The following is a 26,337-nucleotide window of genomic DNA, read 5'->3' as shown; positions in this document are numbered from 1 at the left end:
AAACCATCATGCTTTAGATTTCATATAGGCCAAGAACTCACCATTGGGTCCAATTCAAAATGTTGAATTTGAGATCTAGAATATATAAGCTATCTGGAATAAAGACCGCCTCTGGATCCCTTAGCCAATTCCACTTAAGGCAGAGAAATAACAGCAAGGGAAAATTCAAGAACCATATGGGTTTACTTATTTGATGTCTTTCTCGCCAGGTGGTCAGCGAAGAGCTTTGAATTATCTTCACAATCACTAGTTTAACTGTCTAGGTATTCTCGGTATGGGCAGGACTCTTCTTGACCACAGGGTCCCCACCCCACTCTAAAGTGTCTAGAGCAGAGCCAGGCAGGTGGCCGGTGTGGGTGAGAGAACACGTGGATCTTTCTTGGGAAGACGTGTGAGTTACATAGACTGTAGGGGAAGACACCTGATGCTGAATATAACCTAGAATTAGTTCAGAAAGAGATCATGGGACACCCATGGCATGGAACTGTCACTGTACTACAACCACACACAACTGTCAAAAGCCAGAGGGTGGTAGGAGAGAAAAAGAATTCAGGACGCAGTCTACTACCTGAGTTTCAATCCTACCTTTAACACAGGTTCTGACAAGTCACTTCACCTTCCTATCACTCAGCTTCCTCATCTGTATGATGGATATAATATAGTACCTACTTCTTAGAGTTCAGAGGATTAATTCTCAATTGTGTGGAGCATAGAACCCAAAGAACGGCCACTCCAGGATGCAGTTAAGGATGGACGCATGTCCTAAGCCTCTCTGATGAGGAAAACCCTCTGGACTATATGTCTATGACTACATAAGTCTCCTTTCCATTGGACATAAAGCTAGAAGGAGCTTCTAGCAGCCACTTGACAGGAGAAGGACAGTCTACCTGGGGACGGTAACAAAACAGAAAAATCATTTATTCAAGTTGAGAGGCACATAGATATGTATATATATACATGCTGATGACATCATTTGACATCCTATATCGAGTCACATCTGAAGGCTGTTACTCATAGAGTTTTGAGTTATATAAGCCAATAAATTCCCTTTTTGCCTAAGCCAGTTTGGATTGGGTTTTCTGTGACTTTCAACTAAAAAAGTCTTCAGGTACAGATACTTATGCGTTTAAGAGCAACATCTGAGTCTTTGGCTTTGGGTACCACTTGGAAGAGCTATTGCCAAGCCTAACACCTTGGTGTGATTAATAGCTCACCAAGGCTTTGGGAACTTTATTCAACCTCTGGGACACTTTTTCTTGCTATGGGAAAAATGGGAATGGTAAAAGCAATATTAGGGGTTGCTTTGAGAATTAAATGATGCTTTGCTCTACATTTGAAACCAACACAACATGGTTAATCAACTATACTCCAATATAAAATAAACAAATGTTTTAAAAGTAACAGGCTCACAGATATAGAGAACTAATGAGAAAAGAAAAATTGATACGATATATGGAAAATGCCTAACATTGTAACCTCCACATTTTTGGGATCTCAGTCAACATATGAGAAGATGTCCCAGAAATGTGGTAGCTCGTATCAAAACACATTGGTAAGTCAGATCATAATTATTTCTGCAGGAGTTGTAACTGACAAGATAACAGAAGAGTGTGCTGAAAGTAGGGGGGCACTTGATGAAGGACAGAATTTTTTTTTTTAATAAAAAAGCAAAGGAGACAGGATGCAGATTGTTTTCCTTCTAAGAGTATAGTAAAATAACATAGCATTCTGGATTTATCATCCAGAAGTTTTATATTGTAAGGCAGTATTTGCCAAATTTTCCTAGATAGGAATTAAAAAATAGTATCCCAGGTGGCACTAGTGATAAAGAACCAGTCTGCAAATGCAGGTAAACAAAAGAGACTCAGTCCCTGGGTCAGGAAGATCCCCTGGAGGAGGAAATGAAAATCCACTCCAGTGTTCTTGCCTGGAGAATCCCATGGACAGAGGAGCCCGGCGGGCTACAGTCTTTGGGATTGCAGAGAGTCCTTCGCGACTGAAGTGACTTAGCAGGAGCAGCATGATGGTTCATGGCACAGATCCCAAGGCCCCAGCTAGTGACTGTTTTTTATCAAAGGACTGGTGAGAGGTACGCCCCTCTGCTTGTTTCCCCTGGTAAGGAAAGAGCCAACTTGATGTACTTCCCCCAATCACTGGCAATCTCCCATCCCTGCACCCCCCAGGGAAGACTGGTTGATGGTGAGAAAACAGGGCGGTTTCACAGGGGTTAACATTATCAGTTCTTGGGCACCGGGAGGCCTGAGGCTATGTACTCATAGTCATCAAATAGTTAACATCTTCAAATAGTTAACATGGTGAGAAATTTTTCACATCCTTAAAACAACTCAGGAAATGTGCATCAGATACTGTTATCTAGGTACTTCAGAGAGGAGATAAAGCAGAAGATGGGAGGGAAGGCCTGTCCCAGGAAGGCCCCTTAGAGTCCTGCTTGGTTACATCAACAAATCATCACTGTTGGGTTTCCTAAAAGAAAAGCCTTACCTATTCCTAAGTCATCACTTTTGCCTTATACATAGTTTTTTCTACCAGTTCAGTCTCTTTGGTGGGCTTCCCTGGTGGGTCAGACTATGAAGAATCCACCTGCAATGCAGGAGACCTGGGTTCGATCCCTGGATTGGGAAGATCCCCTGGAGGAGGGCATGGCAACCCACTCCAGTGTTCTTGGCTGGAGAATCCCTATGGACAGAGGAGCCTGGCAGGCTACAGTCCACCAGGTTGCAAAGAGTTGGACCTGACTGAGCGATTAAACACAGCCTCTTTGGTATTAGCATTTACTAGGCTCCCAGAAATGCCCTCTTTTTATGAATTCAATTGCCATTCAATCTCTGACCCCAGGAGACAGTTGCTGTCTTTCCCTGCAGGCATCTTCTCCACCAGTTGGATGCTGACAGCCTCTCACTGAACATCCTTCCCTGGAAGACCCTTAGTAGTGGCACTCCTCTAGCAATGACCTTGCTGGTGTGCCCCTCCCCCAGGACTTCCCAGGGAGCTGAGCTCATTAGAAAAGAAATCAAGAAAGATTAAGAGAGGCACACTCTTGTGTGTGCAGTTTCCTCAAAAAAATTAAATATAGACTTAGCACGGGCCCACCAATTCCACTTCTAGGTCTATATCCCCCCCAAAATTGAAAGCCCGGACATAAATAGATACTTGTACACAAAGTTCATAACAGTAGTATTCACAATAGCCAAGAGGTAGGAGCAGTCCAAATACCCATTAATAGATTCAGGGATAGACAAAGTGTGGTTTGTACACACAATGAAATATTATTTGGCCATAAAAGGAAAAGACATCTGACACATGCTGCAACACGAACCTTAAAGGCATTATGCTAAGTGAAATAAATTAGTCACAAAAGGACAAATTTAGTATGATTCCACTTATCCAAAGTACCTAAAGTCGTCAAATTCATAGGGACAGAGAATAGAATGGTGGTTGCCAAGGATCATGGGGAAGAAAGAATGGAGAGTTTAATGGATGTGTGTGTGTGAGTCCTCAGTCACTCAGTCGTGTCCAAGTCTTTTGCAACCCCATGGACTGTAGCCCACCAGGGTCGTCAGTCCATGGTATTTTCCAGGCAAAAATACTGGGGTGGGGGCTGGGGAGGGGTGCTTCTCTAGTGGTCCAGTGGTTAAAAATCCACCTTGCGATGCAGGGGACTCCAGTTCAATCCCTGGTCCGGGAAGATCAGGCATGCCTAGGAGCAACTAAACCAGTGCACCACAACTACAAAGCCAGCGCTCTAGCCCAAGAGCAGCAGCTACTGAAGCCAGCATACCTAGAGCCCATGCTACACAAGAGAAGCCACTGCAATGAGAAGCTCGCATGCTGCAACGAGACAGAAGCCTTCATTGATTGAAACTAGAGCAGAGAAAGCCCGCACACAGCAATGAAGACCCACCACGGTCAAATAAATAAATAAATAGATCTTAAAAAAAAAAAAAAAAGAATACTGGAGCTGGGTTGTCATTTCCTTCTTCAGCGGATCTTCCCCACCCAGGGGTTGAGCCTGCGTCTCATGCATTTGCAGGAGGATTCTTTACCACTGAGTCACCTGGGAAACCCCAGTTTAGTGGATATGGAGTTTCTTTTTCTTTTTAAACTTTATTTATTTAATTAGGGTTGCTGCTGGGTCTTCGTTGTTGTGCCTGACCTTTCTCTAGTTGCGGAGAGCAGGGCCTACTCTCTTACTGTGATGTGCAGCAGCTTCTCGAGCACAGGCTTAGATACCCCGAGGCATGTGGGATCCTCCTGGACCAGGGATCGAACCCATGTCCTCGGCATTGACAGATGGATTCTTAACCACTAGACTACCAGGGAAGTCCTGGGTATGGAGTTTCTGTTTGAAAACCTGAAAAAGTTCTAAAGATGGATGTCTTTGATGCTTGCACAACATCAGGAATGTACATAATGTCATTAAACAGTACACTTAGAAAATGGTTAAAATGGCCAATTTTATGTTGTGTATATTTTGCCAAGTTTTAAAAAATAACAATAAATGGAAAAAATAAAAGAGGAAAGCACACTCTCTTCCCTGCTTCTGCTCCTCAGTAAGCTGGTGACCAAAAATAGACACCCAGCGTTAGCACTGTGCCTGTCTTCTTAACTGTCTTGTTTTAGATGCAGATGTTTTTCACTTACAGTGTTTTGGGGGGACTAGGAATTCAGAATGTGCTGGTGTGGCATTTCTGAACCCAGTCAAACTTTGATTGGTTTGAATGGCGGTGCTCGGCTGGAGATAAACATCAAACCCAGGAAAACTGCAGTCTTTTTCTTTTGCACAAGCTCTAGCTTAACAAGATGTCTTTCAAGCAGGGCTGCCTGTGGGATCAAGCATTTTCTTTGTTCCCTGAAATACTATTTTTTAATGCTTATGAGGGATGCGTGTGTGTGTTTTCTCTTTCATTTTTCTCTTTTTTCCTTTTTTTTTTTTAATGGCTTTTTGCCTACCTAAGGTGAAAAAGCAGAAATGATCAGTGAGTTAGTTACTGCCCGAGTCTCAGAAGGGATGAGGAGGGGGACAGCCCAGCAGAGTCTCTTATCCAAAAAAACCAAAGAAGCTCATCCCGGGGTTTGAGACTTTCCAGTTCATCTGTTCCTTTACTCTCATTCTTGATCAGGGCTGCTCTTCAAAGACTCTATGGACCTGTCAGGACCCAAAGAGAAATGAAATTAGAGGTGCTCCCCTTAGGAGAGGAATGGGTATTGTCCACTAAAAAAAACAGTCACAACCTAAGAGTTGAGAGTTATGCTTTCTTTGGTGGGAATTTTTAGAAATTTCAAGCTTGGGAGACAGCATCTCAAGTAACCCTGAGAGAACTGCTCCACGGAGGCAGGAGGGTTGGAGATGGGAAGAAGGAATAAGGTTATATAGAAGTTTGCAACAAGAGGCAGGTAGTCTGAATACCAAAAGATTACCGTTGATTAAGGAAAACCAGATATCTCAAGTTAAAGAATTTAGCCCTTTTCTATGTATGGAAAGATGCAAGAGTCTGGGCTCACTGAAATCATTCCTTGCCTATATATCTCAGCTATCTGGGGCCAGTATACTGCAGGTTTCTCACATTCTCTACCCCACCCCCACCCCCAAAGCCTCAGTGTTCATCTTATGGAGTGGAAGCAGTAATAAGCATTGTTTCTCCTGGGTGCCCCTGGGGTCCAGAAATTCACCTTTGGAGGGCCAGAATCCCTGGTGACTGTGACATTCTTGCCTTCTGACATGGCAGGAAATACTCCATTTCTCAGTACCGTAAGTTGAAAATCCTGGGTTTGACTCTGAGTTGGGCTTCACCAGTGGCTCTGTTGGTAAAGAATCTGCCTGCAACACAGGAGACCTAGGTTCAAGGCCTGGGTAGGGAAGATCCCCCGGAGAAAGAAATGGCAACCCACTCCAGTATCGTGCCTGGAGAATTCCATGGACAGAGGAGCCAGGCAGGCTACAGTCTGTGGGCTCTCAAAGAGTCGGACATGACTGAGTGATTAACTAATTTCTGTTAACTAAAGCCAAATCCTCTGTATCCTAACACTGGATTAAATCTTGGAGCCAGAGTGGGCTAATGCTCTCTGTGAGGCTGCCAGGGTTAATACCATGAGAGGCGGCCTGGACCTAAGTTTTGGCTTCCCCCGAAATGATAAGATTCCCTACCCCCATCAGGTAACCTGAAGCCAGCCAATATGCGCCCAGTAAGAAACAAAGGAAGAGCTGAAAAGCCCGCGAATGCCCAGGTTGGAAAAAGCCCGCGAAAGTTTGTACCAATAAAATTGCTTTGCAAACATGTAACCAATCCGCTTAAGCCAGCTACTAACCTCTTATGCATACCTTATAAATTTGGATAACAGCCTCTGCTCAAGGCTTTTCTGACCTTGCGCCACTGTGTTGGTTGCAGCAGAAGGCCCTGACTCGAGTCAGTAATAAAACTTCCCTTTTTGTAAATTGCATTGTCTTGGAAGTTCTCTCTTCCCGCTCAGGGATTCAGACATCGGGCAGAACACTCTCAAACCTATGTCTCCCCATCCTGGAGGGGGGCTCTGAGGAGTCTTCTAGTCCAGCAGCATTGCTGATAAGAGTCAGACTAGGTGCAGGGCCCTCGCTCTTTCAACCCAGAGATCACCTAGCATCAGGTGATGATGGATGAACTGTGACCTTCTCTGGAATGAAGAGTGCTCCATCAAGGAGTTAACACATTCCATTTGGTGGGGGTTTTCTGCAGAAGAGCTCAAAGATGACGTGCATCCCTTGAGGAAGAACCAGGACTCTGCCTCCAAGGCTGCACTATTGTTTCTTGGCTGCTGTCTTATCTCCACATCCCCTCCGTTCCCTGATTAGCAACTCTTTGAATCTGCCTTTTGTAAGTCAGAGAAGAGGGGACGAGGAGAGGTTTTCGTGCCCCGGAGCCCCGTAGGGTTCAGTTCCGTCTCATTCAGTCTGGTCGCTCAGTTGTGTCCAACTCTTTGTGACCCCATGGACTGCAGCTCACCAGGCTTCCCTGAGCCTACTCCCGGAGCCTACTCAAACTCATGTCCATCGAGTCAGCGATGCCATCCAACCATCTCCCCTTCTCCTCCTGCCTTCAATCTTTCCCAGCATCAGGGTCTTTTCAAATTAGTCAGCTCTTCGAATCAGGTGGCCAAAGTATTGGAGTTTCAGCTTCAGCATCAGTCCTTCCAAGGAATATTAAGGACTAATTTCCTTTAGGATTGATTGGTTTGATTGCCTTGCTGTCCAAGGAACTCTCAAGATTCTTCTCTACCACCACAGTTCAAAAGCATCAATTCTTCGTTTCAGCCTTCTTTATGGTTCAACTCTCACATCCATACATGACTACATAGCTTTGACTAGATGGACCTTTGTTGGCAAAGTGATGTTTCTGCTTTTTAATATGTTGTCTAGGTTGGTCATAACTTTTCTTCCAAGGAGCAAGCGTCTTTTAATTTCATGGCTGCAGTCACCATCTGCAGTGATTTTGGAGCCCAAGAAAATAAAGACTCTCACTGTTTCCATTGTTTCCCCATCTATTTGCCATGAAGTGATGGGACCAGATGTCATGATCTTAGTTTTCTGAATGTTGACTTTTAAGCCAACTTTTTCGCTCTCCTTTTTCACTTTCATCAAGAGGATGATGCCATAAGGGTGGTGTCATCTGCATATCTGAGGTTATTGATATTTCTCCCAGCAATCTTGGTTCCAGCTTGTGCTTCATCCAGACTGGAATTTCGCATAATGTATTCTGCATATAAGTTAAATAAGCAGGATGACAGTATATAGCCTTGACGCACTCCTTTCCTGGTTTGGAACCAGTCTGTTGTTCCATGTCTAGTTCTAACTGTTGCTTCTTAACCTGCATACAGATGTCTCAGGAGGCAAGTCAGGTGGTTTGATATTCCCATCTATTTCAGAATTTTCCACAGTTTCTTGTGATCCACACAGTCAAAGGCTTTGGCATAGTCAATAAAGCAAAAATAGATGTTTTCTGGAAATATCTTGCTTTTTTGATGATCCAACAGATGTTGGCAATTTGATCTCTTGTTCCTCTGCTTTTTCTAAATCCAGCTTGAACATCTGGAAGTTCACAGTTCACATACTGTTGAAGCCTGGCTTGGAGAATTTTGAGCATTACTTTGCTAGTGTGTGAGATGAGTGCAATTGTGCAGTAGTTTGAACATCCTTTGGCATTGCCTTTCTCTGGGATTGGAATGAAAACTGACTTTTTCCAGTCCTGTGGCCACTGCTGAGTTTTCCAGATTTGCTGGCATATCCTGGAGAAGGGAAAGGCTACTCACTCTAGTATTCTGGCCTAGAGAATTGGGTTGGTTTCATTACTTACTAGCTTTCTGACTTGACTGATGTGCTAAGTTCCAGTTTCAGCATCTATGAAATGGGAGTGATAATGGGATATACTTCACAAGGTGGTAAAGTGAAAGAAAGTAAGAAGGTGTTAGTTGCTCAGTCTTCTAAATCTGCATCACAGGCAGATTCTTTACCATCTGAGCCACCAGGGAAGCTTCACAAGGTAGTGGTGGAAATTAAATGAGATAATAACTTGGGCAGAGAATGTTACCTGCCATATCAGTAAACAAATGCTGTTGCAGCCATCAAGTCTTCAGCCACTGTAATCTCCCCTGTCTAAGCACCCTAAGAGGATTCAGAATAGGAAAAAAAAACAAAAACGGAGAGGATACTCGCCCTAGATAGTTAAGGTGCATATCAAAAGAATTATTTCAATGACCTCATACTCTTAACAGCTTCCCTTATGTAGAAAAGGGCTAAATTCATTAACTTGAGATGTCTTTTTTTCTTTAATTAACAGTAATCTTTTTGATGTTCTTACTACCTGTTTATCTTTTTGCAAAAACTATATTTCATGTCTCCTCCCATAGTTCTTTGAAATAGTCCCTCAGAGCTATCAGAGGGGCTGACTCTAGAACTTAAGTCTTCAATTTGTCCACCAAATAAAACATAATTCTCAAATTTTAGATTTTGCACTTTTTTTCAGCCAACAATAAAGAGAAAGCACCTAGCATGCACAATGGCACACAGTAACAGCTCAGTAAAGTTTAGATCTTGTGATATGAAAGAGCCTTTTACATCACTAACTCCTGATTCTGAAAAGGGAGAGAGAAGTTTATGGTTGATCATGAAAGAAAAATTCTGTGATGCCTATAATTTGAAAAATCCAAACGTGCCCTTTAAAAACACAATTCACTCTGATGGCTGCTAAAGAGATGTCCAGTGGAATACAAGGAGGCATATCTTATTTTCAAAAGGGTTACCTCATCCCTGATGTTTGGCAATAGTGATTTTCCACACACAGGCAAGAATTTTATAGACTGCCTTTAATAGCAATGTGTCAGAATCAGTAACAGTGACAATATATCGTTTCATGACTCCAAATTCAACTCTTCTTAAAAGTACTGGAGCAAAATGCCAGCTAAGTGTGGGATTTACTGATTTAGCTGTGGAGGAAAGAAATTCTGTGGATCAGATCAATACAGCCAGTAAAAACAAACTGCACAATCCCCATTTTCTGCCGGAGGTCTATAAGTGAGGGCATTAGATGAGGCACCTGAATTATTCCCGAACACTTCATCTTGAGTGGCTGGAAATGGTACTTTACAACCATTACAGGGAAAGTATGATTTTAGGTCACCATGATTAAATTAAATGTCCTGTACAAAAAAAAGTTATAGTTAACATTTGGGGGGGGGGGGCTGTCCAAAGATTAGAATCCATAAGAGAATAGTTTTAATCAGAGTATCGGGACAAACCCAAACCCCCAATTAATTAGTTCAGTGACTTTTAGGAACCACATCTCCTGCAATAAGATATAAATTTAGAATATAATTTTTTTTGGACAACCAGCAACCATATATGAAAGCATGATTACTCATGACTACTTTTAAAATTATTTTATCATTGTCATCACCTTATCATTATATTTTTACTAACAGTGATACTTTAGCATAAGAGCAATTTCTCTTTTATCTACCTAGAGAACTAGCCGATTTCCAAGATCTGACATGTACTATTATTGATAAAGGTATACATTAGTGGTTATTTTGAAGGACAATTTAACCTTGTCCATTAAAATAGAAAACTTAAATTTGCTTCAATCCAAAAGCACTACTAATAAGTAACTCTCTGAGAAAAATATTCACAGATGTGTCCAAAAAATGAAAAAAGAACAAAAACAAAAAACCCTTGTGGTTCATTGAAGCATTGTGTGTGCAAGTGAAAACAAGGATAGAATGTGAACACACTTCATTCAAGGAATGACAAAATAACCTGTACGTGTCCACAATGTTAAACAGTTTGCAACAATTAAGCAAATAAAATAAGTGTCTACCAATAGACATAAGACAATATCTATACTCAGCAGAATACATTTAACACCTGACTCACCAGGGAAGAAAAACCCTGACTTGCAGTTTGCTTCTTCCCATGATGTGAATACTCCCACCATGGTCAGCTACAAGCTATCAGTGTGATGCTACTGAATGTGGAATTGGAAAGACATGTGCCCATTGGCTCTCATGAATGGGTGCTGGTCACTGTCAATATATTATCGTGCAGGGCAATATGGGCTAACCAGGTGTGGCTAATGGTAAAGAACCCACTTGCCAAGAACCCACTTGCCAAGAACCCACTTGCCAACGCAGGGAGAAGTAAGAGATGTGGGTTAGATTACTGGATCGGGAAGATCCCCTGGAGCAGGGCATGGCAACCCACTCCAGTATTCTTGCCTGGAGAATCCCATGGACAGAGGAGCCTGACGGGCTATGGTCCATAGGGTCACAAAGAGTCAGACACGACTGAAGTGACTTAGCATACACTCATGCATGTGCAAGATACTATAGAACTAAACCACACAGCACTATGCACTTGTTTGTGTACATACATATCAAACTAGATAAATGGTTCACCTCTGAGGCAGGAAGTGAGCCTGCTAGTGGAAAGGATGTTCAGTAGGGACTTCTGTTTCATAATATTTGAACATTTTTAAACTGAAAATGTACTAACGGTGAAATTAAACTACATTTAAAAGAACAATGGAAATTATATGGACCATGTCCTTGAAAAGGTGGATGAGATTTTGATAATTTAGGCTGAGACAGACTTGAACTCAGAGGGATTGATAGATTAAAAGATGGAAAGAGACTGGATTCGATTAGAGACAGATTCAGTTCAATTCAGTCTCTCAGTCATGTCTGACTCTTTGTGACCCCACGGACTGCAGCACACCAGGCTTCCCTGTCCATCAGCAACTCCTGGAGTTTACTCAAACTCATTTCCATTGAGTCAGTGATGCCATCCAACCATCTCATCCTCTGCCATCCCCTTCTCCTCTAGCCTTCAATCTTCCCCAGCATCAGGGTCTTTTCAAATGAGACAGCTCTTAGAGTCAGGTGGCCAAAGTATTGGAGTTTCAGCTTCAGCATCAGTCCTTCCAAGGAATATTCAGGACTGATTTCCTTTGGGATGGACTAGTTGGGTCTCCTGGCAGTCCAAAGGACTCTCAAGAGTCTTCTCCAACACCACAGTTCAAAAGCATCAATTCTTCAGCACTCAGCTTTCTTTATAGTCCAACTCTCACATCCACACATGACTACTGGAAAAACCATAGCTTTGACTAGACGGACCTTTGTTGGCAAAGTAATGTCTCTGCTTTTTAATATGCTGTCTAGGTTGGTCATAGCTTTTCTTCCAAGGAACAAGCATCTTTTAATTTCATGGCTGCAGTCACCATTTGCAGTAATTTTTGAGCCCCCCAAAATAAAGTCTCTCACTGTTTCCATTGTTTTCCTGTTTATTTGCCATGAAGTGATGGGACCAGATACCATGATCTTAGTTTTCTGAATGTTGACTTTTAAGCCAACTTTTTCACTCTCCTCTTTCACTTTCATCAAGAGGATCTTTAGTTCTTCTTCGCTTTCTGCCATAAGGATGGTGTCATCTGCTTAGCTGAGGTTATTGATAGTTCTCCTGGCAATCTTGATTCCAGCTTGTGCTTCATCCAGCCTGGCATTTTGCATGATGTTTTCTGCATATGAGTTAAATAAGCAGGGTGACAATATATAGCCTTGACGTACTCCTTTCCCAATTTGGAACCAGTCTATTGTTCCATGTTCAGTTCTTTTTTTTTTTTTTTTCCATTTATTTTTATTAGTTGGAGGCTAATTACTTTACATCATTGCAGTGGTTTTTGTCATACATTGAAATGAATTAGTCATGGATTTCCATGTTCAGTTCTAACTGTTGCTTTTTGACCTGCATACAGATGTCTCAGGAGGCAGGTCAGGTGGTCTGGCATTCCCATATCTTTAAGAATTTTCTACAGTTCATTATGATTCACACAATCAAAGACTTTGGCATAGTCAATAAAGCAAAAGTAGATGTTTCTCTGGAACTCTCTTGCTTTTTTGATGATCCAATGGATGTTGACAATTTGATCTCTTGTTCCTCTGCCTTTTCTAAATCCAGCTTGAACATCTGGAAGTTCACAGTTCACATGCTGTTGAAGCCTGGCTTGGAAATTTTTGAGCATTATTTTGCTAACGTGTGAGATGAGTGCAATTGTGTGGTAGTGTGAGTATTCTTTGGCATTGCCTTTCTTTGGGATTTGAATGAAAACTGACTTTTTCCAGTCCTGTGGCCACTGCTGAGTTTTCCAAATTTGCTGGCTTATTGAGTTCAGTCCTTTCACAGCATTATCGTTTAGGATTTGAAATAGCTCAACTAGAATTCCCTCACCTCCACTAGCTTTAATCTAGAGATAAATTAGATGGATTGAAAGTGAAAGTGAAAGAGTGATAAGTAGATGATAGACAGATAAGATAGATGGATGACAGATACACAGAGAGATAAATGATAAATGAGGTATGAATGGAATATATAGATGAGATAGATTTGAAAGACTGAATAAATTAGAGAGAGAATTTTGAGGAGCAAGGGGGTGAGGGCAAAAGAGACAGAAAATATGGAAGCCCATGGGTGTTTGCCTGGGTGAGGCTGGGGATTGATTGAGGTATCGGACAGTAGAATGGATAAGAAGATGGAGGAGAAGGGGAAGCTAGAGTTGGGAAAGGAAACTCAGGTAAGAACAAAGTCCAGGTCAAGAGCTCCTTTGTGGATCAACCCAGCAAGGGAAATGCTCTTCCCTGGTGGGTCAGATGATAAAGAATCTGCCTGCAATTCAGGAGACCCAGGTTCAATCCCTGGGTTGGGAAGATCCCCTGGAGAAGGAAATGGCTACCCACTCTATTATTCTTGCCTGGAGAATTCCATGAACAGAGGAGCCTGGTGGGTTACAGTCCAAGGGATCACAAAGAGTCAGACTGAACAAATTTCACTTCACTAGTAAGGGAAGAGAAGAAAACAGAGGGTGGGGAGCAGCCTTAGATTAAGATCTCCATGCAGGACCAGCGCAATGGGCACTGCATTTCTCTACTATGGAGGCAGGAAAGCAGGGAAGGGGAGACCTTAGCCTGTTGGTATGTCCTGTAATTGGAATGTGAGGACCTCTGAGCTGATGCTTTATAAATCAGGAGCTGAGATCATTGGCTAATAGCCGTGGCTGAGGAGCTGGGATCCAAGCTTCGGGGAAAGTAGAAAAGACTTGAAATAGTCCTTGAGAAGAATAGGCTTGTGAGGTGAGCCATTGCGCAAGTGCAGGAAATGTTAAGGTCCAAGCTGAGCTAGGGGATATGAATTTATATTGAAATCCATTTTTCCTGTTATGTGAGCTCTTATTTTGGAACCCTGGAGTAGACGTGAAGAAAGGAAATAGGTGTATGTTCATCAGGCAGAGGAAGCCAGATTCACAACCCTACCTCTCACTCACAGTGAGACCAGGGGCATCCTTTATCAAATCTAAGCCTCAGTTTCAGCATCTGCAAATGGGGGAGAAGAATAGTACATACCCTATGGCTCTGCATCGTTGTGCTGATGAGAACAAGAGGAGACAGCAGTGGGGGAGACCTGGGCATGGTATAAAGTGCAGGGCATGTCTTAAAGTACCAGAGCTCCTGGTATTCAAGTCCTAATAAATCTCAGTGGAAGATAAAGGGTCAGTCAATAATGGAAGGCAGCTAAGTGAACGTGACCCAGTCCAAGCTCAGGGCACGAGAAAATTCCCGATAAGTGGTGTTCCGAGAAGTGTTTGACCTCACTCAAAGGCGCCAAAGAAGGAAGGTGACTTTTCAGAAATATGGGGGAGGAGCTCTGGCCTTACCAGTTTGGCCAGCAGAAGTCAACAGACCCTTAGCCACGTCCTACAGATGGTTTGAGAAAGAAGTTTGAGAAAAGTGACTCTCAGAATTCTTGCACCCTCTCCCAGTGAACTAAGGTGGGATCCTAGCCTCTGGCCAAGTTCTTTCTTTACTAGGGGAACAGAGTCTTGATATAAAAATATCCTAGGGCACCACCTGCATCACAGGGATAATGATTAACATGCCCTTCAAAACACCTGGAATCTTCCTTCATAATAAATCCTGGGTGAATGTTCAGTGTGTGTTAATCCCTCAGTTGTGTCTGACTCTGCAACCCCATGGACTGTAGCCCACCAGGCTCCTCAGTCCATGGAATTCTCCAGGCAAGAATACTGGATGGGTTGTCGTGCCCTCCTCCAGGGAATTTTCCTAACTCAGGGATCAAACCCTCATCTCTTATGTCTCCTGCATTGGCAGGTGAGTTATCTACCATCTGAGCTACCAGGGAAGTGCCTGAGTGAAGGTCCAGGACAGACCCAAATAGGAAAGGGTGTTTCATAACTGATTGATCATTACCTACAAACCCCTTGTCCTCTCCCCTAGCCTAGCAACACACTGTCTTTCTGTTTTTTTAACACACTGTGGTCTTTTACACCCCAGGGCCTTTTAAATTTGTTATAACATTTGCTTAGAATATTCTCCCTTCCTGTTTTCCCAGGTCTAGCTCATTCCCATCGTTCAGGTCCTGGCTGAAATGTCTTTGTGGGGATATCAGTGCAGTTAGGGCTAAATCATGACATGTCTTAAATAGGGCACTAAGGAATTAGGACATCATCCTGAAGGCAATGGGGAAGATCTGACAGATTTTTGAGCAGAGGACTTATCCGAAACAGAGCTTCAGATAAATCATTTTCGTGGTGTGTTGTGGGATGAATCGAAGGGGGATGAGATCGACAGCAAAGAGACCAATTACAAGGCCATGGTAAAAGTCTAAACGAAATATGAAGATCAAAAATAATGATGGGGAAGACTGATTGAAGCAAGACTTATGAATCAATAAAAGAATAAACACACATAAACACATACACATAATTTTTGCAAACATGCCTCAAACACAGAACGTCCTTAGATCAAAGCACAGGGAGAAAAGATGTCCAACAGGGTGAAATGTGAAAATGCATGATGAGATCTACATCTTGCAGGTTTCAGTTGGGTTTTTGGATTTTAGGTCCACCTAGCATTGAGCCGGAACAGTGCAGAAAGACAGATCATCGTTCCCTTCCTTTAATCTGCACATGAAGTCAGGTTTGCATCTGAAAATCACTTCCTTATTGATCTTAACCTTGTTAATATTCATGAGGCTCTATCAAGAGGTAGGAGATTTTAACATGGTCACCCCCATGCTCTAAATCAATTCTCATTGATTTCAGTAGACTTCATCCACCCAAGCATTGATGTTGCCCCCTCCCATGAAAACCTGTTCCCAAGGTCCTTTGGAACATGTAAGTGGTACAAGAAGCTGGTCAGTCTTGCTTGCCATCATCTGGACTTTGGGGGCACTTAGGGCAGTGAGAGATAGTATTTGAGTAGCCTCTGCTCCTCTTTGGGGCTAGGTGAGACTGATCATCTCTTTAATCCATTCAGCCACAAAGCCATGCTCCCCTCAAGTCCCAGCCACTCAGAGGGAAGACAGAGTCCTTCCTACCTTTAGGCACATGTCCATTTTAGGACAAGACTGATTTTTCCTAAAGTTTAGAGACTACCTGTTCTTAAAGGCCTCTTATAAGTTCAGGTGACAACCCATTCTGTCCTCAAATACAACTGAGTTCAGACCAGAATCTCACAAACCCATAGCTCTGGCTCAGAGTTCTTCTTCTTTTTAATTAATTAATTCATGTATTTACTTATTTGGTGGCACCAAGTCTTAGTTGCATGTGGCATATGGATCTTTCAGTCGCTGCATGCAGGCTTTTAGTTGCAGCATGTGGGATCTAGTTCCTGGACCAAGAATCAAAACCCAAGTCCCCTGCATTGAGATCTCGGAATCCCAGTCACTGGTCCATCAGAGAAGTCCCTCTAGCTCCAAGTTCTTTTCTCTCCTCAGTTTGTGCAAGGAAAGGACTGAGGCTTTCTTCACAGCCAAGGTTTCCTTTGAAGGGCTGGGAACCCAATTTAGGTGACTTTCTTTTATTCTTTTTAGTATCTTTCCCTCTTTTATTTCTTTCTGTTTACACACACACACACACACACACACACACACACACACACGCACACATATAATTTTTTAATTATGTTTGTGTCTTATTTTATTAACAAAAGTATTCACTTCTTGTATCAGGGAAAATGTCCAAATGCTGAGTTGTACTGCAGTATTAACTCCGGATTATACACCAAAGAAGAGTTACAATTGAACTTGGTTAAGTTTGTGAACACCAGCCACATGACTAGAAAGTGAAGGCAACCTCTGGCCAATGGCCAGCAAGAAACTGAATTCTGCCAACTACATATACCAATTCTTCCCCAGATGAACTCAGAGGAGACTCCAGCCCTGACTGACAGCTTGATCGCAGTCTTGTAGGAACCCAGCTAAACCCTGCCAGTGCTCTGTACCCACAGAAATTGTAAGATAATAAATGTGCACTGTTCTAAGCCACTAAGTTGGAATAATTTGATACACAGCCATATATAGCTAATGCAGTGCTTGTGTAGTTTATATTCCTAACAGGGTATCACAATTTAGAAGCTGAGGTAGCAAATATCAAGCCCACCTAGAATCAACTATCAAACTCCATTTATTAACAGAGCTGGGTAGGGAATTCCTTGGTGATCCAGTGGTTAGGAGTTCACCTGCCAATGCAGGGGACATGGGTTTGATCTCCAAGAAGATGCCACATGCTGCGGGGCATCTAGACCCCTGAGCTATAGCTCCTGAAGCTCACATGCCTACAGCCTGTGCTCCGCAACAAGAAAAGTCACTGCGGTGAGAAGCCTACACACTGCAAGGAGTAGCCCCCACTTGCTGCATCTAGAGAAAGTTGGTACAGCAACAAAGACCCGAATACAGCCAAAAGTATATAATTTTTAAAAAATTTTAAGAGATCTTGTAGGTACTTGGCACTGATGACACTTTCTAATCCTCACCAAACGTGTGAGGTATATACAATCATTATCTCCATTTTTCACATGAGACTGAGCCACAAAGACGTGAACTAGCTTTCCCAATGCTACCCAGTTTTATATTAATTAGTGGAGCATTACTTCAACCTGGGTCTAACTTCAGCGGATGCTCTTAAATACTGAACTGTCTCAGGTGCTAAAACCACCCATGCGGAGCGTGTGGCCCCCCAAAAAACAGATCAGGTAAGCCTTTGCTATACAGATGGCTATACTAGCCTTCTTAATCTAGGTATTACAGATGAGGAAACAGAGGCTCGTGGGTTTCAAATGTTTCGTCCTAGCCCATCTACACTGGATGGGACCAGGATTGGAACCTGGGCAAGTTAATGTCAAATCCCATGCCATTTCTATCTCTTCCCCTGCTTCCTTGCTCTGCATTAAAGTATAGCCTAAACCCACCCTTTCTTTTTTTAATTAATTTTTTAATGTTGACTGATTTATGTATTTGTCTGTGCCGGATCTTAGCTGCAGGATATAGGATCTTTAGTTGTGACATGGGGACTCTTAGTTGCAGGCTGTGGAATCTAGTTCCCTGACTAGGGATCAAACCCGGACCCCTGCCTTGGGAGTTCAGAGTCTTAGCCCCTGGGAACGTTTCCCCTCTGCTTTATTTGTCATCCTGATTTAGCAAACTCCTCTGAAATGTTCTTTCCTATGTTCATCCAACATTTATGGAGCATTTGCTTCTTGCCAAGCACATTTCAGGCCTTGGAAACTCAAAGACAGAGAAGACAGCCCCTTTATGCATGTCGCACTGGGGATTATTCAAGCTGCCAAGCCTTATCTATGCTATTTGCTGTTGTAACATGGTGCCTGGGAACTTGGTAGATGTGATGCTTTTTTTCATCAGTAGCTCTGCATGTCATTGGGAGAAAGCCTCATTTTGCCCCTGTTTTAGGCAGTTGCTCCTTTGACTCCTCAAGGTGGTCCCTAAATACGCCCCTGGTTTTCACAGCTCCAGACATTTTCCAGGCTTCCCAGGTGACTTAGTGGGTAAAGAATCTCCTGCCAGAGCAGGAGACCCCAGAGACACAGGTTCAATCCTTGGGTCAGGAAGATTCTCTAGAGAAGGAAGTGCCAGCTCGCTCTGGTATCTTGCCTGGGAAAATCCCATCGACAGAGGAACCTGGCGGGCTACAGTTCACGGGGCTGGAAAGAGTTGAACACAACACAAGCATTTTCTTGGGATCCCTTGGCCCCCTTTTGACCTGGAATGCCCTCTCAATAGCTCTTTGCCTGTCTGAACACTCCTGTTCCCCTTCAAAGCCTTGGAATGTCACCCTCTTTCTGCATCTACTCCTTCTTTTGCCATCACAGTTAATCTTACCCTGGTTACTTTTCTCCCAGCAGTTTCACACATTTTGATGATAGCACCTAAACTATTCCATTATGGTTATTTGTTTGCTTTCTTTTTCTTTTTTTTAATTTTTTGGCTGCACCACACAGCATGTGAGATCTTATTTCCCTGACTGAGAACTGAACCCAGGCCCCCACCATTGGAAGCACAGTGTCTTATGTGGTTATTTGTTTTCAAATTTCTTTTCTCTATTAGGCTGATAGTACTTTGCAAATCCGGCTCCCAACTCGGCACATAGTAGCAATTCAACAAATACTGGATGAACCGAATTCAGTTCATTCATTCCACAAATATTTACAAACCCCATCTCCTGTGCCAGGAATGAGATTCGGGGATTCGGCAGAGAACAAAATACACAAAACTCTCTGCCCTCTTGGAGGTGATATTTTATTGATTCTATTTGTGATGCCTGGCTCTGCTGGATCTTGTTGGCCAGGTTTTAATGAGCTTCCTTTGTACTGTCTTTCAATCTAATGCCAGCCCCTGGCTACGTGACTTGGGATTTATCTTGGGAAGCCAGTTTGTGCAAACATCTCTCCAAGCCCTGGGAAATCTTCAAGAAGTCTGTAAACCGAGGAGACCATGTTGTTAACAGACACACCAGCGCAAATCTGTCCAAATGAAGTTGTCTTCTCAGAAGCAGCCCCCGCGGGAAGCCGCAGTCTCAGTGAGGCTGCCAATGTCTGGACTATTTTTGGCCTCTTATTTTGGAGCTGTATATGGAATTTATAGCCCATTTGTGAACAGACTCAATGGGGGGAAATGTCCCTTTTCAGGGCTTCATTTGTCACTAAATATGCCTAGCCATGTTTCGTAGATGAACAGGTGAATGAGCTCACCAATCCAGCTATATGGAAGCCAGAAAGAGAAAATAAAGAACCAGAAATGCATGCAGGTGTGTTTACTAGGCAGTGATCCCATCTCTCAACAGATACTGCCTGCACAGCGACCTATATCTTGATCGGTAACCTCTCATCCCTGGTTACAAGTTACTTATCCATTCCCCACTGGTTGTCATTAATGTATTGATATGTGTTGATATTGATAGGATGTCATTGATACATGTCACTGTTGCAGTTGGTGAATCCAATGTTCCTTATTCGCAAGCAATGCTTCTTTCTGTCTTTGTGCACATATGCAAAAGATTATTTACCCAGCAATTGAAGTTTCAGGTCATAAAGTGTGCACATCTTCAGTTTGACCCGTTATTGCTAAATTGATCCCTAGATGAGACCTACCCACTTACAGTCACTCTGCAGTTTGTGAGAGCATCCCTTTCTTCACGTACTCAGCGAAAACTGGCATCGCATAATGGGTGGGAAATGATGTCTCATGTTAACTTGCATATCTATGACTTATTAATGTGGTTGAGCATTTTTTCCTATATATGTACAGCTGTTAGACTTTCATAATCTGTGCTTTCTCTGTTTATATCCTTTGTGCATTTTTTCTAGTGGACTCTTTGTCTTTATATTGTTGATTTATAGGAATGCTTCCTACATTCCAGAGAGGAAACTTTTGTCAGTTATTTATACAAATGTCTGTTGGCATATGGAAGACTTTATTTCATTTAGTCAAATTTATGAAGCTTATCCTTTTTGCTTTGCATTTTTTGTTTATTTAAAAAAAAAAACAGTAACCTCTCTACTCCAAGATCACAAAGATATTCCCATAAATTTTCTTCTAAAAGTTCTATTATTTTAGTATTTATTACTTGAAGATTTGATGTTTGTGTATGGTCTAAAGTAGAAATAAAATATTTTTGTCTTTTTTTTTTTCCTGTAAAGATAGCCATTTTCCCCAATGCATTTACTGAATAAAACATACCCCCTCCCCTCACTACAACTCTTTGTTATGCCACCTCAGTCTTGTACCAAGTTTCTGGGTATGGTAAGGACTTTTTCTGCACTATCCTTTTCCTTTGATTGACTTGTCTATCTCTGTACCAAATTTACGTTGCTTTAATTACCCTATCTTTAAAATAAATATTATCAATATATGGATATGAAACAGCAAGCCACTGCTCCCCCAGCTTCACAGATATCATTCAGATATTGTAGCTATCTCTGGACCTTTATATTTCTAGGAATAACTTAGGATTGGTTTTGTCAATTTCTACCAAAAACAAGCAAACAAAAATTCTGTTTGGATTTGGTCATTTTTTTTTTTTTTTTTACTTTAGACTGACTTCATTTTTCATCAAAAGATAAAATATGCTTTTAGGAAAAGGAAGTAGGAGAGGCACCTTTGGGATTCAGGACACTGGAGCCAGGAGTTTCCCTTGGTTCTTGTGCTACCATTAGAGAACTTCTCAGCATCACCCTCCCAGGTGATGCAGTGGTAAAGAATCTGCCTGCCAGTGCAGGAGAGGTAGGAGTCTGGGGTTCAATCCCTGGAGTAGCAAAAGGCAACCCACACCAGTATCATTGCCTGGAAAATTCCATGGGCAGAGGAGCCTGGCAGGCTATAGTCCATGAGGTCGCAAAGAGTCGGACAAGACTGAGCGTGCACGGCTGGACACACATACACAAGCACAATGTCACCATCACATCCCCAAGCTGGATCCCAGGCTGATGGGATCAGCCAGCGTGGGGACACATCTGCAGCTTGCCACTCCCAGGGCTCAGCCCCCAACTTAACTCTCAGTGTGACACCTCCTTGCCAAGGTCCTGAATCACGTTCAGTATCCCTGGTCCTAAAACATCAGCAACCTAATTATTCTCCCCCACCAATCCACCAACCCTCTCACCACACTCTGGCCCCAGACTGGTCTTCCAAAAAGATGGTCATGGCATCTCTCCAGAGATGCTGGCCTTGACTTCTCAAAGTTGGGCTAATACAGTAGCCACTCCCTCTAAGAAGCATTTAAATGTATGCCTTCATGAATTACAATTTAAAAAAATGCAAATTCCTATTAGCCACACTTCAAGAGCTCATATCCTCAGTATCCACATGTGGCTGCCATCACACGTATACTTCTACCATCGCAGAAGGTGCTAGGGGGCCGAGCCACAGAAATTCAAAGCATCTCTGGTTCCCTAGAGTGAGAGCCAAGTGCTGTACATGATATACATTGCTCCTGCCCTCACAGTCCCACCTGTCCATTTCTCTCCTTCCCTGCCTACTCAGATGAGTTACCATCAGAGCGTTTTCTCAGCCCTGCAAGCACCTTAGGCCTTCCTGATCTGAGCTCTGGCTTAGTCTGTCTCGATAGCCTAGAAGGCCCTTCCTTCTCCAGCTCTTCTCTCTCCCAAGTCGATTTCTCCCTTCAAGGCTCTGCTTAAGCTTATCACCACACCTCTAAGATCTCCTCCTCCCTAGTCTCCTTTTTGCAGCTTCCACAGCCCACTATATCCCTGTGGCACCCAGCCACTATGTCATTAAACTCAACTCACACAGGGCAGCGGCTATCCACAAAGTTCCCTGTCCTTTTATCCCAGCTCAGAGCCCTGCCCCTAGTAACTGTCAGGGCATAATTACAGAGCCTGCTGCTGCTAAGTCACTTCAGTCATGTCTGACTCTCTGAAACCCTATGGACTGTAGCCCATCAGAATCTAAGAGATTCTCCAGGCAAGCATCCTGGAATGGGTTGCCATGTCCCCCCTGTGTTAATCTGCTGGCTTCCAGCACCCCTTGTCCTATAACTTAGCCCCCACCCCCTCTTTTCTACTCGCTCCCCCATGTTTAATTACACTTAATTGCAAAATGGTCTGCTTGGCTTCCCTGTGCCGCCAAAAGTGTTTGTGTAAACAGCAGAGAGATCCTGTTCATTATAAAGACTTCCTCACATTCATCGCAGCCAGTTCCGGTCTCCTCTGATCGCAGAGGAGATAGGACCAGCCACTTGGAGACAGGAAGGAGTTTATTGAAAGGGAACACAGCCGTCCTGAAGGGAGAGAGCAAGATAGACACGTGGTGTGTGGGGTACATGCTTCTGTCCTTTAGGAGAGACAGACAAGGACAAGGAGAGATGGAAAAAGAGTGAGAGGAGTGGGAAGAAGAGACAAATAGAGAAAGCAAAGTTAAAATAGAGAGACACAGACAAGATTCATAGATGGAGGTAGACAGACAAAAGTGGACCCAAGAGCATGGCATCAGAGACATTGAGTGGGGGGTAAATCAGACTTTATATTTTGGGGCCCCAAAATCACTGCAGATGGTGATTGCAGCCATGAAATTAAAAGACACTTTCTCCTTGGAGGGAAAGTTATGACCAGCCTAGACAGCATATTAAAAAGCAGAGACATTACTTTGCCAACAAAGGTCCATCTAGTCAAGGCTTTGGTTTTCACATGTATGGATGTGAGAGTTGGACTGTGAAAAAAGCTGAGTGCTGAAGAATTGATGCTTTTGAACTGTGGTGTTGGAGAAGACTCTTGAGAGGCCCTTGGACTGCAAGGAGATCCAACCAGTCCATCCTAAAGGAGATCAGTCCTGGGTATTTCTTGGAAGGACTGGTGCTGAAGCTGAAATTCCAATACTTTGGCCACCTCATGTGAAGAGTTGACTCATTGGAAAAGACCCTGATGCTGGGAGGGATTGGGGGCAGGAGGAGAAGGGGATGACAGAGGATGAGATGGTTGGATGGCATCAGCAACTCAATGGATATGAGTTTGAGTAAACTCTGGGAGTTGGTGATGGACAGGGAGGCCTGGCGTGCTGCGATTCATGGGGTCGCAAAGAGTCAGGCACGACTAAGCAACTGAACTGAACTGAAAGATGCCCAAGCTGCTATGTATTAATATATCCCTCGCTCTCTACAGCATGCTTGCTCTGGGACAGCACAGATTACAACAGGTATGACAAATAGAGAGTGCAGACACACAGAAAATTGAAAAAGCCATCAAGAGATCCAATGGAAACCAAACTCAACTTCAGACGCCAGAATCTCAACACCAGCAAGATTGACCTTGGATGTCATCCACGTTCATCTGACCCTGCCTCTCTGAAAAGATCCAGAGAGAAAAGTTTGGTCTGTGGCCTATGGTTCCTTGGGAGTCCCCTAACTGGATTTCTTAGCAAGAATCTGGGTCTTTGCTGTGAACAGAACCAAACTGAGACTTTAGTAGAACAAGCAAAATATAACCAAAACTTTTTTTTCCCCTAAATTTATGACTTCTAAAGTTTTTATAGTTTGGAATAAACTCTAAAATAAAAAATGCCCGATAAAATAATTCCTGGTCACTGGAGAGAGACAGCTTTTTCGTGACAGTGAGAGGCTGTTTTCGAGCCACATAAATAAAACTGGTCTCTTTCCAAATTCCTCAACACTCTACTCTCAAGTTCTATCAGCTTATGTATCAATCTGGGCAACTTACTTCCTTATTCACTCATCTGCTCACACACATTTATCAGCTACCTCTTGTGGTTCAGCATCGCACCAGGTGCTAAAGTGGCACACAACACAATTGTCCCTAGTACCCAAAGGGTTTGATGTATTGTGTGGCTAGTCAGTCAATGTTAGTCGCTCAGTCGTGTCTGACTGCAGCTCCATGGACTGTAGCCTGTCAGTCTCCTCTGTCCATGGAATTCTCCAGGCAAGAATACTGGAAAGGTTGCCATTCTCTTCTCCAGGGGATCTTCCTGACCCAGGAATCAAATCTAGGTCTCCTGCACTGCAGGCAAGATTCTTTACCAACTGAGCCACCAGGCAAGCCCATAGTATAAATAAGCAGATACTAAAGAAAGAATAATACAGGTAAGAATTGCACTAGGAATATGAATATGAGCAACAAATTAAAGGAGCATGGGACCGCCAAAGAAATGAAAGCAGAGTCTGTCTTAGTCAGCTGGGGCTACCATAGTAAAGTGTTAGTCGCTCAGTCATGTCTGACTCTTTGCGACCCCATGGACTGTAGCCCGCCAGGCTCCTCTGTCCATGGAATTCTCCAGGCAAGAATCCTGGAGTGGGTTGCCATTCCCTTCTCCAGGGCATATTACAGACCCAGGGATCGAGCCTGGGTCTCTTGCATTGCAGGCAGACGCTTTACGATCTGAGTCACCAGGGAAGCCCTTGGGGCTACCCTAACAAAACACCAAAGGTGGGTGCCTTCAAAAATGGAAGCGTATTTCGCACAGTTCTAGAAGGCGGAATTCTGAGGTCAGGGTGCCAGGCTGACCAGGTCCTGGCGAGCTCGCTCCTCCTGGCTTGCAGATTGCTGCACTCCCGCCGTGACCACACAGGGCAGAGAGGGAGCTCTGAGGCTCTTCCTCTCATTCTAAGGGCACTAGTTCCGTAAAGTGAGCCCCACCCTCACGACCTAGCCTAAATCTAGTTACCCTCCAAAGACTCTATCTCCTAATATCATCACATCATGAACACAATCATTCAGCTCGTAACAGACTCAATCAGCTGCTTATGTTATACATGAATGTTCACAGCAACACTACAGTACCTACAATATCCAAAGGTGGAAACAACCCAAACGCCCATCAGAGGATGAATGACAAACACAATATGGTACATATTGATACATACAATACAGTATCTAGCCTTAAAAAAGGAATTAAGTACTAATGCATGCTGCAACCTGAATGAACCTGAAAATGCCATGCTAAGTGGAAAAAAAAGTCATAAACGATCACAAACTATATGATTCCATTTATATAAAATATCCAGAATAGATAGATTGATAGACAGAACACAGCAGGTGGTTGTCAGGGCCCAAGAGGAGGGGCAATGGGTAGTAATTGCCTACTGGGTACAGTGTTACCTTTTGGGGTGTGAACTTTATCATAATAGAAAAAAAAGGCAGAGACAGAATATTATGAGGTGAGCTAGTTTAACAAGGCTTCTCTGCTAGCTCAGACAGTAAAGAATCTGCCTGCAATGCAAGAACCCCAGGTTCGATCCTTGGGTGGGGAAGATCCTCTGGAGAAGGGAATGGCTACCCACTCCAGTATTCTTGCCTGAAGAATTCCATGGACAGAGGAGCCTGGCAGGCTACAGTCCATGGGGTCGCAAAAGAGTCAGATAAGAAGTGAATGACTAACATTCACTTTCACTTAATTTAAAGCAGAAGCCAAGGAAAGGCAACTCTGAAGAAGTGGCATGTATATGAAACTTGAAGGATGAATAGAAGTTAGTATGGGGAATAGTGGAGGCAGCAGAATCTGGGCAGAGTGAATAATATCCAGGAAAACCATCAAGTGAGAAAGAGCTGACTGGCACATTTGGGAATGAGAAGGAGCCAGGGTGGGTGGAGGACAGGGAACAAAGAAAACTGTGGCTGCAGGTGAAACCAGATAGTCAGTGGCAGCTTTTATGGGCGTTTTGATTTTTGTTTTGTTTTGTTTTAGCATTGATGGGAAAGAGAAGTGACATGATCTGATATACATTTTAAGATCAATCTGGCTGCTTTGAGCATGGATTGGAAGTAACAGAAATGGTATCAAGGTCTCAATTAGAATCAATCTCTCCTTCTCCCCCTCTCTTCCTTTTTTCTTTTTTTTTTTTTTTTTTCTTATTTTTATATATGAACAGAATCTGGGCCGAGTTTAGAAGCCCTGCATCACAGCTTTCTTATCATGAAAGTAATACAGACATAACTCCATTTTTTTTCCCCCTAACATTTCTG

General features: G+C 43.1%; 1 long non-coding RNA gene across 1 annotated transcript in view; it reads left to right on the top strand.

Moving 5' to 3' along the window:
* The window catches only part of LOC110122281 (uncharacterized), a 48,744-nt gene that overhangs the window by 17,037 nt on the left and 5,370 nt on the right, over positions 1-26,337 (top strand). The gene's annotated exons all lie outside the window — the stretch shown is intronic.

Source organism: Odocoileus virginianus, chromosome 9, assembly GCF_023699985.2.
Source record: "Odocoileus virginianus isolate 20LAN1187 ecotype Illinois chromosome 9, Ovbor_1.2, whole genome shotgun sequence".
NCBI classification, from domain to species: domain Eukaryota; kingdom Metazoa; phylum Chordata; class Mammalia; order Artiodactyla; family Cervidae; genus Odocoileus; species Odocoileus virginianus.
The sequence above is the reverse complement of the archived record's forward strand: the minus strand, read 5'-3'. Positions and strand labels throughout refer to the sequence as shown.